The sequence below is a fragment of the Bufo gargarizans genome, chromosome 1 (assembly GCF_014858855.1).
Source record: "Bufo gargarizans isolate SCDJY-AF-19 chromosome 1, ASM1485885v1, whole genome shotgun sequence".
NCBI lineage: Eukaryota > Metazoa > Chordata > Amphibia > Anura > Bufonidae > Bufo > Bufo gargarizans.
Window position 1 is genome coordinate 36,574,684 of NC_058080.1, and position 15,776 is coordinate 36,590,459.

A 15,776-nucleotide genomic window follows, 5' to 3' on the forward strand; every position below is an offset into this window, starting at 1 on the left:
CAGTGCTCTACACCACTATACAAGGCAACACCACTATACAGGCACAGTGTTCTACACCACTATACAGGCACAGTGTTCTACACCACTATACAGGCACAGTGTTCTACACCACTATACAGGCACAGTGTTCTACACCACTATACAGGCACAGTGTTCTACACCTCTATACAGGCACAGTGTTCTACACCACTATACAGGCACAGTGTTCTACACCGCTATACAGGCACAGTGTTCTACACCGCTATACAGGCACAGTGCTCTACACCTCTATACAGGCACAGTGTTCTACACCGCTATACAGGCACAGTGTTCTGCACCACTATACAGGCACAGTGTTCTACACCGCTATACAGGCACAGTGTTCTACACCGCTATACTGGCACAGTGTTCTACACCCCTATACAGGCACAGTGTTCTACACCCCTATACAGGCGCAGTGTTCTACACCGCTATACAGGCGCAGTGTTCTACACCACTATACAGGCACAGTGTTCTGCACCACTATAAAGGCACAGTGTTCTACACCGCTATACAGGCACAGTGTTCTACACCGCTATACATGCACAGTGTTCTACACCACTATACAGGCACAGTGCTCTACACCACTATACAGGCACAGTGTTCAACACCACTATACAGGCACAGTGTTCTACACCACTATACAGGCACAGTGTTCTACACCACTATACAGGCACAGTGTTCTACACCACTATACAGGCACAGTGTTCTACACCACTATACAGGCACAGTGTTCTACACCTCTATACAGGCACAGTGTTCTACACCACTATACAGGCACAGTGTTCTACACCGCTATACAGGCACAGTGTTCTACACCGCTATACAGGCACAGTGCTCTACACCTCTATACAGGCACAATGCTCTACACCACTATACAGGCACAGTGTTCTACACCGCTATACAGGCACAGTGTTCTACACCGCTATACAGGCACAGTGTTCTACACCGCTATACAGGCACAGTGTTCTGCACCACTATACAGGCACAGTGTTCTACACCGCTATACAGGCACAGTGTTCTACACCTCTATACAGGCACGGTGTTCTACACCACTATACAGGCACAGTGTTCTACACCGCTATACAGGCACAGTGCTCTACACCGCTATACAGGCACAGTGTTCTACACCGCTATACAGGCACAGTGTTCTATACCGCTATACAGGAACAGTGTTCTACACCGCTATACAGGCACAGTGTTCTACACCACTATACAGGCACAGTGTTCTACACCGCTATACAGGCACAGTGTTCTACACCACTATACAGGCACAGTGTTCTATACCGCTATACAGGCACAGTGTTCTACACCACTATACAGGCACAGTGTTCTACACCACTATACAGGCACAGTGTTCTACACCACTATACAGGCACAGTGTTCTACACCGCTATACAGGCACAGTGTTCTACACCGCTATACAGGCACAGTGTTCTACACCACTATATAGGCACAGTGTTCTACACCGCTATACAGGCACAGTGTTCTACACCGCTATACAGGCACAGTGTTCTACACCGCTATACAGGCACAGTGTTCTACACCGCTATACAGGCACAGTGTTCTACACCGCTATACAGGCACAGTGTTCTACACCACTATACAGGCACAGTGTTCTACACCGCTATACAGGCACAGTGTTCTACACCGCTATACAGGCACAGTGTTCTACACCGCTATACAGGCACAGTGTTCTACACCGCTATACAGGCACAGTGTTCTACACCGCTATACAGGCACAGTGTTCTACACCACTATACAGGCACAGTGTTCTACACCACTATACAGGCACAGTGTTCTACACCACTATACAGGCTCTCTGCAGCCAGGAAATAGCTGTATTTTAACGTAATTAGTTTTAAATATATTCTGATCGAACCAAATATTTCCCGAAAAATTTGGCAAACCAGCAAATCTAATTTTTGAAAAATTCCCTCATCTCTAATCCTAATAATCTGGACCGACTCTGAACATGAACTGATAAAATTTCATGAACAATTCAAAAAATTCCATCCCACCATAAACCTGACACTCAACTATTCACACACACAGAGGTCAGCTTTCTGGACACCACCATAAAACTTCAAAACGGCTCAAAACAGACATCCCTGTATCGAAAACCTAATAATCGGCCTTTATACCTCAAATGGGACAGCTTTTACCCCAAACATATTAAAAAGTCCATCATCTACAGTCAAGCCATCAGATATAACCGAATCTGTTCCAGCCCATCAGACAGGGATGAGCATACAACATCTGAAAAGGACATTTTTACACCAGGGCTATCCTCCTGCTTCAACTGAAGATCAGATCACAAGAGCCACCAAGATCCCCGGAAGTCAACTTCTCCAATACAATGAAAAGAAACAGAACCAGCGCGTACCTCTGGTTGTGACCTACAAACCACAACTATAGGTCCTACATAAGGATGACCGACTAAAAACAACCTTCCCAGATCCCTCCTTACTAGCATACCGACAACCTCCAAATCTAAAGATTATTCTGATCAGATCAAGTTAAAGGCCATGTCCCACAGAAAATGGAACCCATCCCTGTAATATAAGAAGATGCAAAACCCGTTCCCATATAATGACATCAGATAAGATCCGGACCCCAACACACAGCAGGACTATCAGATCCCTGGGACATTCACATGTTCTACATCTAATGTTTATCTGATTCTCTGCACTAAATGTCCTGTTGGAGGCCTCTACGTTGGAGAAACAGGACAGAGACTCAATGCAAGGACGAGGAGGTCCCACCGCCACACAATTGAAGAGAAGAAGCTACACTTTCCTGTGGCTAAGCATTTCTGTAGCCCAGGACACAATGAAGAACACATGAAAGTTCTCATAGTAAAAGGTAACTTCAAATCCCAAAGAGCCAGAAGAATTTGGGAATGCAAATTTATAGCACTGCTTGACACTTTAAATACTAGACTGAATTTGTCCCCGGGATTTGTGACACCCTACAAGATCTAAAGAGTCTTCTATAGACATAGTCAGGGCACCAGGTCTCAGAGATAACATCAATTTAGAGACCATAAAACCTTCACACCCCTTATCTGTAAGATAATTAAGGACTCATTCTCAAGGTATTCGATATGTTGTTCTGTTGTTTTTCAAATGTCCATTTATCCCCCCCCCCCCAATGTCTCTGCTCCTATTGTATATACATTGGGTTTCTTCATATATTCTTGTAGAAAGCCTGATGAAGGGACTGGTGATGTCTCGCTGTGTAACATCATTACTTCTATTTTTGTTAGCCATTAAAAGGTATCAAACCTGCAATACTCTTATTTTGTTTCTCTTAATGAGAGTACTAAGATACATTACTTATCCTGTACTGATCCTGAGTCACATCCTGTATTATACTCCAGAGCTGCACTCACTATTCTGCTGGTGCAGTCACTGTGTACATACATTACTTATCCTGTATTGATCCTGAGTTACATCCTGTATTATACTCCAGAGCTGCACTCACTATTCTGCTGGTGCAGTCACTGTGTACATACATTTCTTATCCTGTACTGATCCTGAGTTACATCCTGTATTATACTCCAGAGCTGCACTCACTATTCTGCTGGTGGAGTCACTATGTACATACATTACTTATCCTGTACTGATCCTGAGTTACATCTTGTATTATACTCCAGAGCTGCACTCACTATTCTGCTGGTGGAGTTACTGTGTACATACATTACTTATCCTGTACTGATCCTGAGTGACATCCTGTATTATACTCCAGAGCTGCACTCACTATTCTGCTGGTGCAGTCACTGTGTACATACATTACTTATCCTGTGCTGATCCTGAGTTACATCCTGTATTATACTCCAGAGCTGCACTCACTATTCTGCTGGTGCAGTCACTGTGTACATACATTACATTACTTATCCTGTACTGATCCTGAGTTACATCCTGTATTATACTCCAGAGCTGCACTCACTATTCTGCTGGTGCAGTCACTGTGTACATACATTACTTATCCTGTACTGACCCTGAGTTACATCCTGTATTATACTCCAGAGCTGCACTCACTATTCTGCTGGTGCAGTCACTGTGTACATACATTACTTATCCTGTACTTATCCTGAGTTACATCCTGTATTATACTCCAGAGCTGCACTCACTATTCTGCTGGTGGAGTCACTGTGTACATACATTACTTATCCTGTACTGATCCTGAGTTACATATTGTATTATACTCCAGAGCTGCACTCACTATTCTGCTGGTGGAGTTACTGTGTACATACATTACTTATTCTGTACTGATCCTGAGTTACATCCTGTATTATACTCCAGAGCTGCACTCACTATTCTGCTGGTGGAGTCACTGTGTACATACATTACTTATTCTGTACTGATCCTGAGTTACATCCTGTATTATACTCCAGAGCTGCACTCACTATTCTGCTGGTGGAGTCACTGTGTACATACATTACTTATTCTGTACTGATCCTGAGTTACATCCTGTATTATACTCCAGAGCTGCACTCACTATTCTGCTGGTGCAGTCACTGTGTACATACATTACATATCCTGTACTGATCCTGAGTTACATCCTGTATTATACTCCAGAGCTGCACTCACTATTCTGCTGGTGCAGTCACTGTGTAAATACATTACTTATCCTGTACTGATCCTGAGTTACATCCTGTATTATACTCCAGAGCTGCACTCACTGTTCTGCTGGTGCAGTCACTGTGTACATACATTACTTATCCTGTACTGATCCTGAGTTACATCCTGTATTATACTCCAGAGCTGCACTCACTATTCTGCTGGTGCAGTCACTGGGTACATACATTACTTATCCTGTACTGATCCTCAGTTGCATCCTGTATAATACTCCAGAGCTGCACTCACTATTCTGCTGGTGCAGTCACTGTGTACATACATTACTTATCCTGTACTGATCCTGAGTCACATCCTGTATTATACTCCAGAGATGCACTCACTATTTTGCTGGTGCAGTCACTGTGTACATACATTACATTATTTATCCTGTACTGATCCTGAGTTACATCCTGTATTATACTCCAGAGCTGCACTCACTATTCTGCTGGTGCAGTCACTGTGTACATACATTACTTATCCTGTACTGATCCTGAGTTTTACAGCAAGACACGGAGGCTCCTATTGCTTTCTCCTTCTTTACTTTCCACCAATAGCAGCAAAGAAGAAATTAACATAATCAAAACAATCAAGGCCCCTCCCCTTACAGATCCTATAATAAGCAGTGTCCTCTTCATATCTCCCTCTTTCTTTGCTGCTCCACCAAAGATAAGTTGTCTATATATTTTCGATTATGTGATTCTAGATTGAAAGCAATTTATGTCTTTGCATAGTATTTTAATGCTGGCCTAGTATATATATATATTCTGTGCTGATCTGTAACAGGGTCTCCCTTTTCCCTTCATTTGCGGGATTTTATCACAGTTTTGCTGTATCCCCCATACACCTATTGCGGTCTTCTGCTGGGGTTCGTTTCCCTCTCCCTCTCTTTCCCCTCGGCCTTGGCATCGGCGCTTTTATCCCCAAACCTTTTACTTGTGGGGTGTGTTCTTGACCCCCCTCCTCTCCCTCTACCTTCGCGCCGCTCCGATTCCTCCCTGCTGGTCTCCGACGGCATAGGCTTTCAGCGGCACTTCTCTTTGGCTTCCCGCGGCTCCGAGATCTCGACGGCCATCTTGGGAGCTCCCGCCCGTCCTCTCGCGGGATTTCGGAGCATTCACCAGTTGCCTTGCTGCTCCTCTCGGCTCCGGATCGGCTCCTACCTCACTGCGGCGCTTGGGGTGATTAACCCCTGCTTAGGTTCGTTTTTTCTGCCACAGATTAGGCACTATTAGACTAGGTACCCCTTCGATTAATCTGCTAATAATCCTAGCTTATTATAAACGAGATCATGTCCTCAGACCGCTCCCCCTCTGGGCCTAATCCCCCTCACCCTCGGGGGACCCCGGTTTGCCAGCCATGAGCACACAGGCCCTGGAGCCATGGGCTCCATGTCCTCAATGATCTCGCAGACCATTTCTCAGGCCTTATCTGCCCATTCTCCGGGCCCCTCTAATCTAATGCCTACACCCACTAACCCGCAGCCTGCCATTGAACCTCCTGCTCAGGAGAATGTGATTGGTGTGATCCAAGCCACCCAGGATAGCGCGCTTAGATCGCGCAAAAGAGCCTTACCGCGCCAGGCAGAAAGGGCGCGAACGTGGAAAAGTGCTAGAGCACAAACTGATGACATAGATTCTGATAATGAATCTGACATGGAGGCTTTTGCGGAGGCAGGTGACCACTCTGATGGAGAGTTGGAGATGGAACAGGAGTTTCCAGGTACCTCAGGCCCTAGGCCGTCTACATCTGGGTCTGTGGGCGCATCCACCTCTGCCCCTAACACAGCTTCTAGCCTGGTGGATCCCTCTGGCAACCCACTATTTGACCCTGATGCCCTCCACCACCCTAGGTCGGCGGAGTGGATGCCGGTAGCTCATGTGAGCGACTACCTGGAGCATTGGGTGCGTCGTCCTCTCAGCAAAGAGGCGCGCAGCAAGCTCCGTGCGGAATGCCCCAGACCATTAATCCCCAACAAGGTCTGTGAAACGCCAGCTGTGGATCAGAAGATGACGCAGTTTTTGGACAAAACCGGCTGGAATCCCCGTAAAGGGCTAGATTCCGCTATAAAGAGTTGTCAGGACAAGCTCCTCGACATTTTTGGCCCCCTCGCCAAAATTTTTGAGATGGCCGAATCGGCCAGAGTGGACGGCTCTCCGGTTGATCCGGAGGAGCTTTCTGGCTGGATTCAAAGAGCCATTTGCATTGCGGGCAGCACTAACTCCTCCCTGTCCATTGAAAGGCGTAAAGCCATTCTTTTTAAGATCGACCCAAAATTGGCCAACTTGGCACTCACTGAGACAGGGAAGGAGGCTCAGGGTCAACTGTTCGGGGATTCCTTCATTAAGGACCTCAGCAGGTACGTTGGAGCATTTACCGCATTGGTCAAGGCCCAGTCCTCCATGAAAAGAGTATTTCAGGGACGGGTCTCCACTAGGGCTGGCAGTGGTAGGGGCCGTCTGTCCGGCCGCTCCAGTTATCAAGCCCGCAGCTCGGGCAGAGGCTCCTTCAACCAGAGGTCTCCTTTCCAGGACCAAAGGACTCCCCCCTCGTTCTTCCCGGCCAGAGGCGGCCAATGGCGTTCCAGATCGGTCAGAGGGAATCCGAGCTACAGAAAATCTTTCGGTAAGTCTTTCCCCAGTGGGGACTTCTTCCACCCCTCGCGTAGGGGGCAGACTCCGTCTATGTTCCCACGTTTGGTCCAACATCACATCAGACCCATGGGTGCTGAACACTGTGCAGGGGTTCCACATAGAGCTTACGGGTTCCCCAGATTTCGTCCTTTCTCCCCCGCCCCTGGCGCTACCAGACAGGGAGCTAGTGGACGTAGAACTTTTTTCCCTCTTGCACAAGGGTGCGATAGAAAGGGCCCCTCCTACCCGAAGGGGCGTTCTCAGCCACATTTTCCTAGTTCAGAAAAAAGGGGGACAATTTCGTCCTGTCATAAATCTCCGGGCACTGAACTCTGTGGTGCGCTACCGCCACTTCAAGATGGAGGGGATTCACCTCCTTCGGGACTTGCTGATTCCAGGGGACTGGATGGTGAAGCTGGATCTCAAAGATGCCTATCTGACGGTTCCGGTTGCCTCCTCCTCCAGGGACCTTCTTCGCTTCCTTTGGAAGGGCGAAGTGTGGCGCTTCACTTGCCTACCGTTCGGCCTTTCCTCAGCGCCTTGGTGCTTCACCAAGTTACTGCGCCCAGTCATGGCCTGGCTGCGGAGTCGGGGGGTGCGTCTTGTCATATACCTGGACGACATCCTCATTATGCACCAATGTCAGCAGTCTCTGCTACAACACCTCCAGTGGACCTCGGATCTGCTGACGGGTCTGGGTTTTCTACTCAATCTCGAGAAGTCCTGTCTCACACCGTCTCGACGTATGTAGTTTCTGGGCTTCACGGTGGACTCTGTCGCGGAATCCCTCAGTCTTCCTGCAGAGAAATTACGGACGATACGCAAGGAGTTGAGACATGCTCTCTCTGCTCCCGCCCTATCGCTACGCCATCTGGCTCGCATCATTGGGCTATTAGCCTCCTCTATCCAGGCTGTCTTCCCCGCTCCACTCCATTATCGGGCTTTACAGCGCCTGAAGATCGCCCACCTCCGGGCCGGGGCCTCGTTTGCAGACGCGGTGATTCTGGATCAGGAAGCCCAGGAGGAACTCCGTTGGTGGCTGAGCAACTTGGAAGCCTGGAACGGCAGAGCGATTTTCGGTTTCCAACCGGAATTCACGGTAGAGTCGGACGCGAGTCTCCAAGGCTGGGGGGCCCACTGCGAGGGTATCTCCACTGGGGGTCGATAGTCGGAGTCCGAGACCCGTTTTCACATCAACGCTCTGGAACTTCTAGCGGGTTCGTTTGCCATCAGGAGTTTCACCAGGGGCATAGCTCATGCATGCATCCATCTACGCATGGACAATGTGTCGGCGGTCCGATACGTCAATCACCTAGGCGGCACTCAATCGGCCACCTTAGCCCGGCTGGCGAAGGAGTTCTGGTCCTACTGTCTGTCCAGGGACATCATGGTTCAAGCGGAGTACCTTCCGGGTCTTCACAACTTCCGAGCAGATTGGAGCTCCCGATGCTTCACGGACGGCAGTGACTGGAGGTTGAATCCGGAGATGTTCTCCACGATCTCGGACATCTGGGGTCCTTGTTCCATAGACCTCTTCGCGTCCCGTCTCAATACTCACCTACCCAGGTTCTTCAGCTGGCGTCCGGATCCGGAAGCAGAGGCGGTGGACGCGTTTCTCCAGGACTGGTCTGCAGCCCTACATTACGCGTTTCCGCCGTTTGCCATGATTCCGAGGATGCTGTTACAGACTCGTCGTCAGGCGGCGGAATTGGTGGTGGTGATCCCCTTCTGGGGGTCTCAAGCCTGGTACCCGATTCTCCTGGAACTCCTTGTGGATGTACCTCTCCTACTCCCGACGCGGACGGATCTCCTCCAGGACCCGCTGGGTGCCCCACATCCCCTCCTGGTCGACGGCTCCCTTCAACTTCTGGCGTGCCGAATCTCAGGACTCCAGGTGAGGTCGAGGGAATTTCGGAGGCAGCTAGACGCCTCCTGGACAACGCTTGGGCTCCCGGCACCCGAAAATCTTACCGGGCAGCTTGGGGATCTTGGGTTGGCTGGTGCATGGAACGGGACCTGGATCCCGTTTCGGCATCTGTAACCCATTTGTTGCAATTCCTGACATCTCTTTTTGAAGCAGGAAAAGCTTATCGGACCATCAATTTGTTCCGTTCTGCTATTTCCTCGACTCATCAGGGATTTGATGGCGTTCCTGCTGGTCAACACCCTTTGGTGTCTCGACTTTTACGTGGCTCGCGTTTGGCTCGGCCTCCTCGGCCACGTTTCACCACTACGTGGGATGTTTCCCTGGTCCTTTCTTTCCTCTCTTCCTGGCCCGACAATGCGGCTCTTTCCCTCCGTCAGCTTTCGGCCAAATTGCTGACCCTTTTTTGCCTGATTTCCTGTAAGAGGGTCTCAGATGTTAGGGCTCTGGATCATGATGCCAGGTCCTTTACGCCCGAGGGTGTTACTTTTAACATCACGCGGCGTACCAAGACCAATATTCGGTCGGTGTCCTATCCCAGTTTTCCGTCTTCTCCGGCGCTCTGTCCTGTTGTTTGCTTACGGGAATATGAGTTGCGCACTCGGTCTCACCGTTCGGCGGACAATCCGCAGCTTTTCCTCTCTATTCGCCATCCCTTTGGCCCGGTGACCAGTCCCACTTTGGCGCGTTGGATGAAGTGGGTCATGTCCCTTTCAGGGATTGATACGACGATCTTTACCGCTCACTCGGCCAGGGGCGCGGCTGCTACTGCCCTGGCGGTTTCGGGGGCTCGTTTGGAGGACATTCTGCGTCTGGCTGACTGGTCTAGGGCCACGACGTTCACAGAATTTTATTTCCGTCCTCCAACTCATGTGTTTTCAGCTATTATTGAGCAGCTTTGAACTTGCAATACGAAGCCTCCGTGTCTTGATGTAAAACTTAATGATTTTCCTATTTCATGACGTAAAGTCATAGTTTTATTAAAGACACGGAGGCGAGTATTGCCCGCCCTAGGTTTCTCCTGCCCCCCCTATTGTTATGGTATTATTGTTATTGACTATTACACTGTCTTTATTGTTATTTATGACGTTTTACCGTTAAGGTTTGTTATGGTTTTGTTTCCGCGACCTTTTGATGTACGACCGTTATAGGGTCGAGATTGCGCATTTTGTGCCCATGTGTTTACACTGGCTGTATTATTTATTCTGTTTCAGGTTGAAAACTCCTTGGCAGATGGCATTCCGTGTTGTTCCAGGTTTCCTGAGATGTTCGCCATGTTGGCTTGAGTTCTTCAGTTGGAGGGACCAGAGTGGTCGGTGTCGGAACCAGTTCCAGTTCGGTTCGTTTTCGGTTATGGTTGGCGGTTGGTGTCGTGGATTCAAAGAAAGAGGAAGATATGAAGAGGACACTGCTTATTATAGGATCTGTGAGGGGAGGGTCCTTTATTGTTTTGATTATGTTAATTTCTCCTTTGCTGCTATTGGTGGAAGTAAAGAAGGAGATAGCAATACTCGCCTCCGTGTCTTTAATAAAACTATGACTTTACGTCATGAAATAGGAAAATCATTAAGTTACATCCTGTATTATACTCCAGAGCTGCACTCACTATTCTGCTGGTGCAGTCACTGTGTACATAAATTACTTATCCTGTACTGATCCTGAGTTACATCCTGTATTATACTCCAGAGCTGCACTCACTATTCTGCTGGTGCAGTCACTGTGTACATACATTACTTATCCTGTACTGATCCTGAGTTACATCCTGTATTATACTCCAGAGCTGCACTCACTATTCTGCTGGTGCAGTCACTGTGTACATACATTACTTATCCTGTACTGATCCTGAGTTACAGCCTGTATTATACTCCAGAGCTGCACTCACTGTTCTGCTGGTGCAGTCACTGTGTACATACATTACTTATCCTGCACTGATCCTGAGTTACATCCTGTATTATACTCCAGAGCTGCACTCACTATTCTGCTGGTGCAGTCACTGTGTACATACATTACTTATCCTGTTCTGATCCTGAGTTGCATTCTGTGTTATACTCCAGAGCTGCACTCACTATTCTGCTGGTGTAGTCACTGTGGAAATACATTACTTATCCTGTACTGATCCTCAGTTACATCCTGTATTATACTCCAGAGCTGCACTCACTATTCTGCTGGTGCAGTCACTGTGTACATACATTACTTATCCTGTACTGATCCTGAGTTACATCCTGTATTATACTCCAGAGCTGCACTCACTATTCTGCTGGTGCAGTCACTGTGTACATACATTACTTATCCTGTACTGATCCTGAGTTACATCTTGTATTATACTCCAGAGCTGCACTCACTATTCTGCTGGTGCAGTCACTGTGTACATACATTACTTATCCTGTACTGATCCTGAGTTACATCCTGTATTATATTCCAGAGCTGCACTCACTATTCTGCTGGTGCAGTCACTGTGTACATACATTACTTATCTAGCACTGATCCTGAGTTACATCCTGTATTATACTCCAGAGCTGCACTCACTATTCTGCTGGTGCAGTCACTGTGTACATACATTACTTATCCTGTACTGATCCTGAGTTACATCCTGTATTATACTCCAGAGCTGCACTCACTATTCTGCTGGTGCAGTCACTGTGTACATAAATTACTTATCCTGTACTGATCCTGAGTTACATCCTGTATTATACTCCAGAGCTGCACTCACTATTCTGCTGGTGCAGTCACTGTGTACATACATTACTTATCCTGTACTGATTCTAAGTTACATCCTGTATTATACTCCAGAGCTGCACTCACTATTCTGCTGGTGCAGTCACTGTGTACACACATTACTTATCCTGTACTGATCCTGAGTTACATCCTGTATTATACTCCAGAGCTGCACTCACTATTCTGCTGGTGCAGTCACTGTGTACATACATTACTTATCCTGCACTGATCCTGAGTAGCATCATGTATTATACTCCAGAGCTGCACTTACTATTCTGCTGGTGCAGTCACTGTGTACATACATTACTTATCCTGTACTGATCCTGAGTTACATCCTGTATTATACTCCAGAGCTGCACTCACTATTCTGCTGGTGCAGTCACTGTGTACATACATTACTTATCCTGTACTGATCCTGAGTTACATCCTGTATTATACCCCAGAGCTGCACTCACTATTCTGCTGGTGGAGTCACTGTGTACATACATTACTTATCCTGTACTGATCCTGAGTTACATCCTGTATTATACTCCAGAGCTGCACTCACTATTCTGCTGGTGCAGTCACTGTGTACATACATTACTTATCCTGTACTGATCCTGAGTTACATCCTGTATTATACCCCAGAGCTGCACTCACTATTCTGCTGGTGCAGTCACTGTGTACATACATTACTTATCCTGTACTGATCCTGAGTTACAGCCTGTATTATACTCCAGAGCTGCACTCACTATTCTGCTGGTGCAGTCACTGTGTACATACATTACTTATCCTGCACTGATCCTGAGTTACATCCTGTATTATACTCCAGAGCTGCACTCACTATTCTGCTGGTGCAGTCACTGTGTACATACATTACTTATCCTGTTCTGATCCTGAGTTGCATTCTGTGTTATACTCCAGAGCTGCACTCACTATTCTGCTGGTGTAGTCACTGTGGAAATACATTACTTATCCTGTACTGATCCTCAGTTACATCCTGTATTATACTCCAGAGCTGCACTCACTATTCTGCTGGTGCAGTCACTGTGTACATACATTACTTATCCTGTACTGATCCTGAGTTACATCCTGTATTATACTCCAGAGCTGCACTCACTATTCTGCTGGTGCAGTCACTGTGTACATACATTACTTATCCTGTACTGATCCTGAGTTACATCTTGTATTATACTCCAGAGCTGCACTCACTATTCTGCTGGTGCAGTCACTGTGTACATACATTACTTATCCTGTACTGATCCTGAGTTACATCCTGTATTATATTCCAGAGCTGCACTCACTATTCTGCTGGTGCAGTCACTGTGTACATACATTACTTATCTAGCACTGATCCTGAGTTACATCCTGTATTATACTCCAGAGCTGCACTCACTATTCTGCTGGTGCAGTCACTGTGTACATACATTACTTATCCTGTACTGATCCTGAGTTACATCCTGTATTATACTCCAGAGCTGCACTCACTATTCTGCTGGTGCAGTCACTGTGTACATAAATTACTTATCCTGTACTGATCCTGAGTTACATCCTGTATTATACTCCAGAGCTGCACTCACTATTCTGCTGGTGCAGTCACTGTGTACATACATTACTTATCCTGTACTGATTCTAAGTTACATCCTGTATTATACTCCAGAGCTGCACTCACTATTCTGCTGGTGCAGTCACTGTGTACACACATTACTTATCCTGTACTGATCCTGAGTTACATCCTGTATTATACTCCAGAGCTGCACTCACTATTCTGCTGGTGCAGTCACTGTGTACATACATTACTTATCCTGCACTGATCCTGAGTAGCATCATGTATTATACTCCAGAGCTGCACTTACTATTCTGCTGGTGCAGTCACTGTGTACATACATTACTTATCCTGTACTGATCCTGAGTTACATCCTGTATTATACTCCAGAGCTGCACTCACTATTCTGCTGGTGCAGTCACTGTGTACATACATTACTTATCCTGTACTGATCCTGAGTTACATCCTGTATTATACCCCAGAGCTGCACTCACTATTCTGCTGGTGGAGTCACTGTGTACATACATTACTTATCCTGTACTGATCCTGAGTTACATCCTGTATTATACTCCAGAGCTGCACTCACTATTCTGCTGGTGCAGTCACTGTGTACATACATTACTTATCCTGTACTGATCCTGAGTTACATCCTGTATTATACCCCAGAGCTGCACTCACTATTCTGCTGGTGCAGTCACTGTGTACATACATTACTTATCCTGTACTGATCCTGAGTTACAGCCTGTATTATACTCCAGAGCTGCACTCACTATTCTGCTGGTGCAGTCACTGTGTACATACATTACTTATCCTGTACTGATCCTGAGTTACATCCTGTATTATACTCCAGAGCTGCACTCACTATTCTGCTGGTGCAGTCACTGTGTACATACATTACTTATCCTGTACTGATCCTGAGTTACATCCTGTATTATACTCCAGAGCTGCACTCACTATTCTGCTGGTGCAGTCACTGTGTACATACATTACTTATCCTGTACTGATCCTGAGTTACATCCTGTATTATACTCCAGAGCTGCACTCACTATTCTGCTGGTGCAGTCACTGTGTACATATATTACTTATCCTGTACTGATCCTGAGTTACATCCTGTATTATACTCCAGAGCTGTACTCACTATTCTGTTGGTGCAGTCACTGTGTACATACATTACTTATCCTGTACTGATCCTGAGTTACAGCCTGTATTATACTCCAGAGCTGCACTCACTATTCTGCTGGTGCAGTCACTCTGTATATACATTACTTATCCTGTACTGATCCTGAGTTACTCTACTACACCCGCTAGTAAATTATTTGCCATGTAGACGTATAATTTCCACCAGAAACAGTGATTGATCAGGTTAGTGATGTCTGACTGCTATTATTTTGAACACAACTGTATGCCACCTCAGTGCCACCTCTTGTGGAGAGCATGGAGGAAGGCAGGAGCAGAGAGGGCAATGATTCCTGGGACATAAGACCTCCAGTCCCGGCCTCGCTTTGGAAGAAGCTGGGCAGCTATGAGTCCAGTCTCTGGACAGGTCTGCTTGGGTCTCCTGGCCCTCATCAGCGTGATCATGGAATTGGCATCAGCTTTCTTCATGTCTTCAGTGCCCGTAGAGTCATGTGCGTCCCGACCACCAGGGGGCACTATACACTTTATATAAGCCTAACAGCCTCAGCATCACTGTGTTCTAAAAGTTTCGTCAGACGGACACCAAAGCGCTGCAAGCGGAATGGAGACGGAACGGAGGCGAACTGATGCATTCTGAGCGGATACTGATCCGTTTTGGACGCTGAGCCCTGAACGGATCTCACAAACGGAAAACAAAAACGCCAGTGTGAAAGTAGCCATATAGAGTGTTTATTACAACGTTCACTATGCAGTAAAACTGACTTGTGCTCTTCCTTCTCCAGGTCAGTACGAATCTGACGATACCACATATGTATCATTTTCCTTGCGTTTAGATACTGAAAAAGAAAAAACTTGAAAAAAAATCTCTTTTTTTTCCGTCGCCATTTTCTGACCCCTGTAATTTTGGCCAGTTGTGTGTGGCGCTGTGTGAGGGCTCATTTTTTGCAAGGCGAACTGTACTTTCCATTGATACCATTCTGGGGTGTGTACGACTTTCTGATCGCTTTTTGTTGATTTTTTTGTGGAAGCGGCCAAAAAACGTGGAATTGGCCATTTTGACACTTTTCTTTATTTCACCTTTTTCCATATGGGATAAATATTTTTATATTTTGATAGTACGGGCGTTTCCCCACACGACGATACCCATTATGTGCATTTTTTTTATTTTTTTTTTATTTTGGGGAAAGAGGGGGGATTTTATTTTT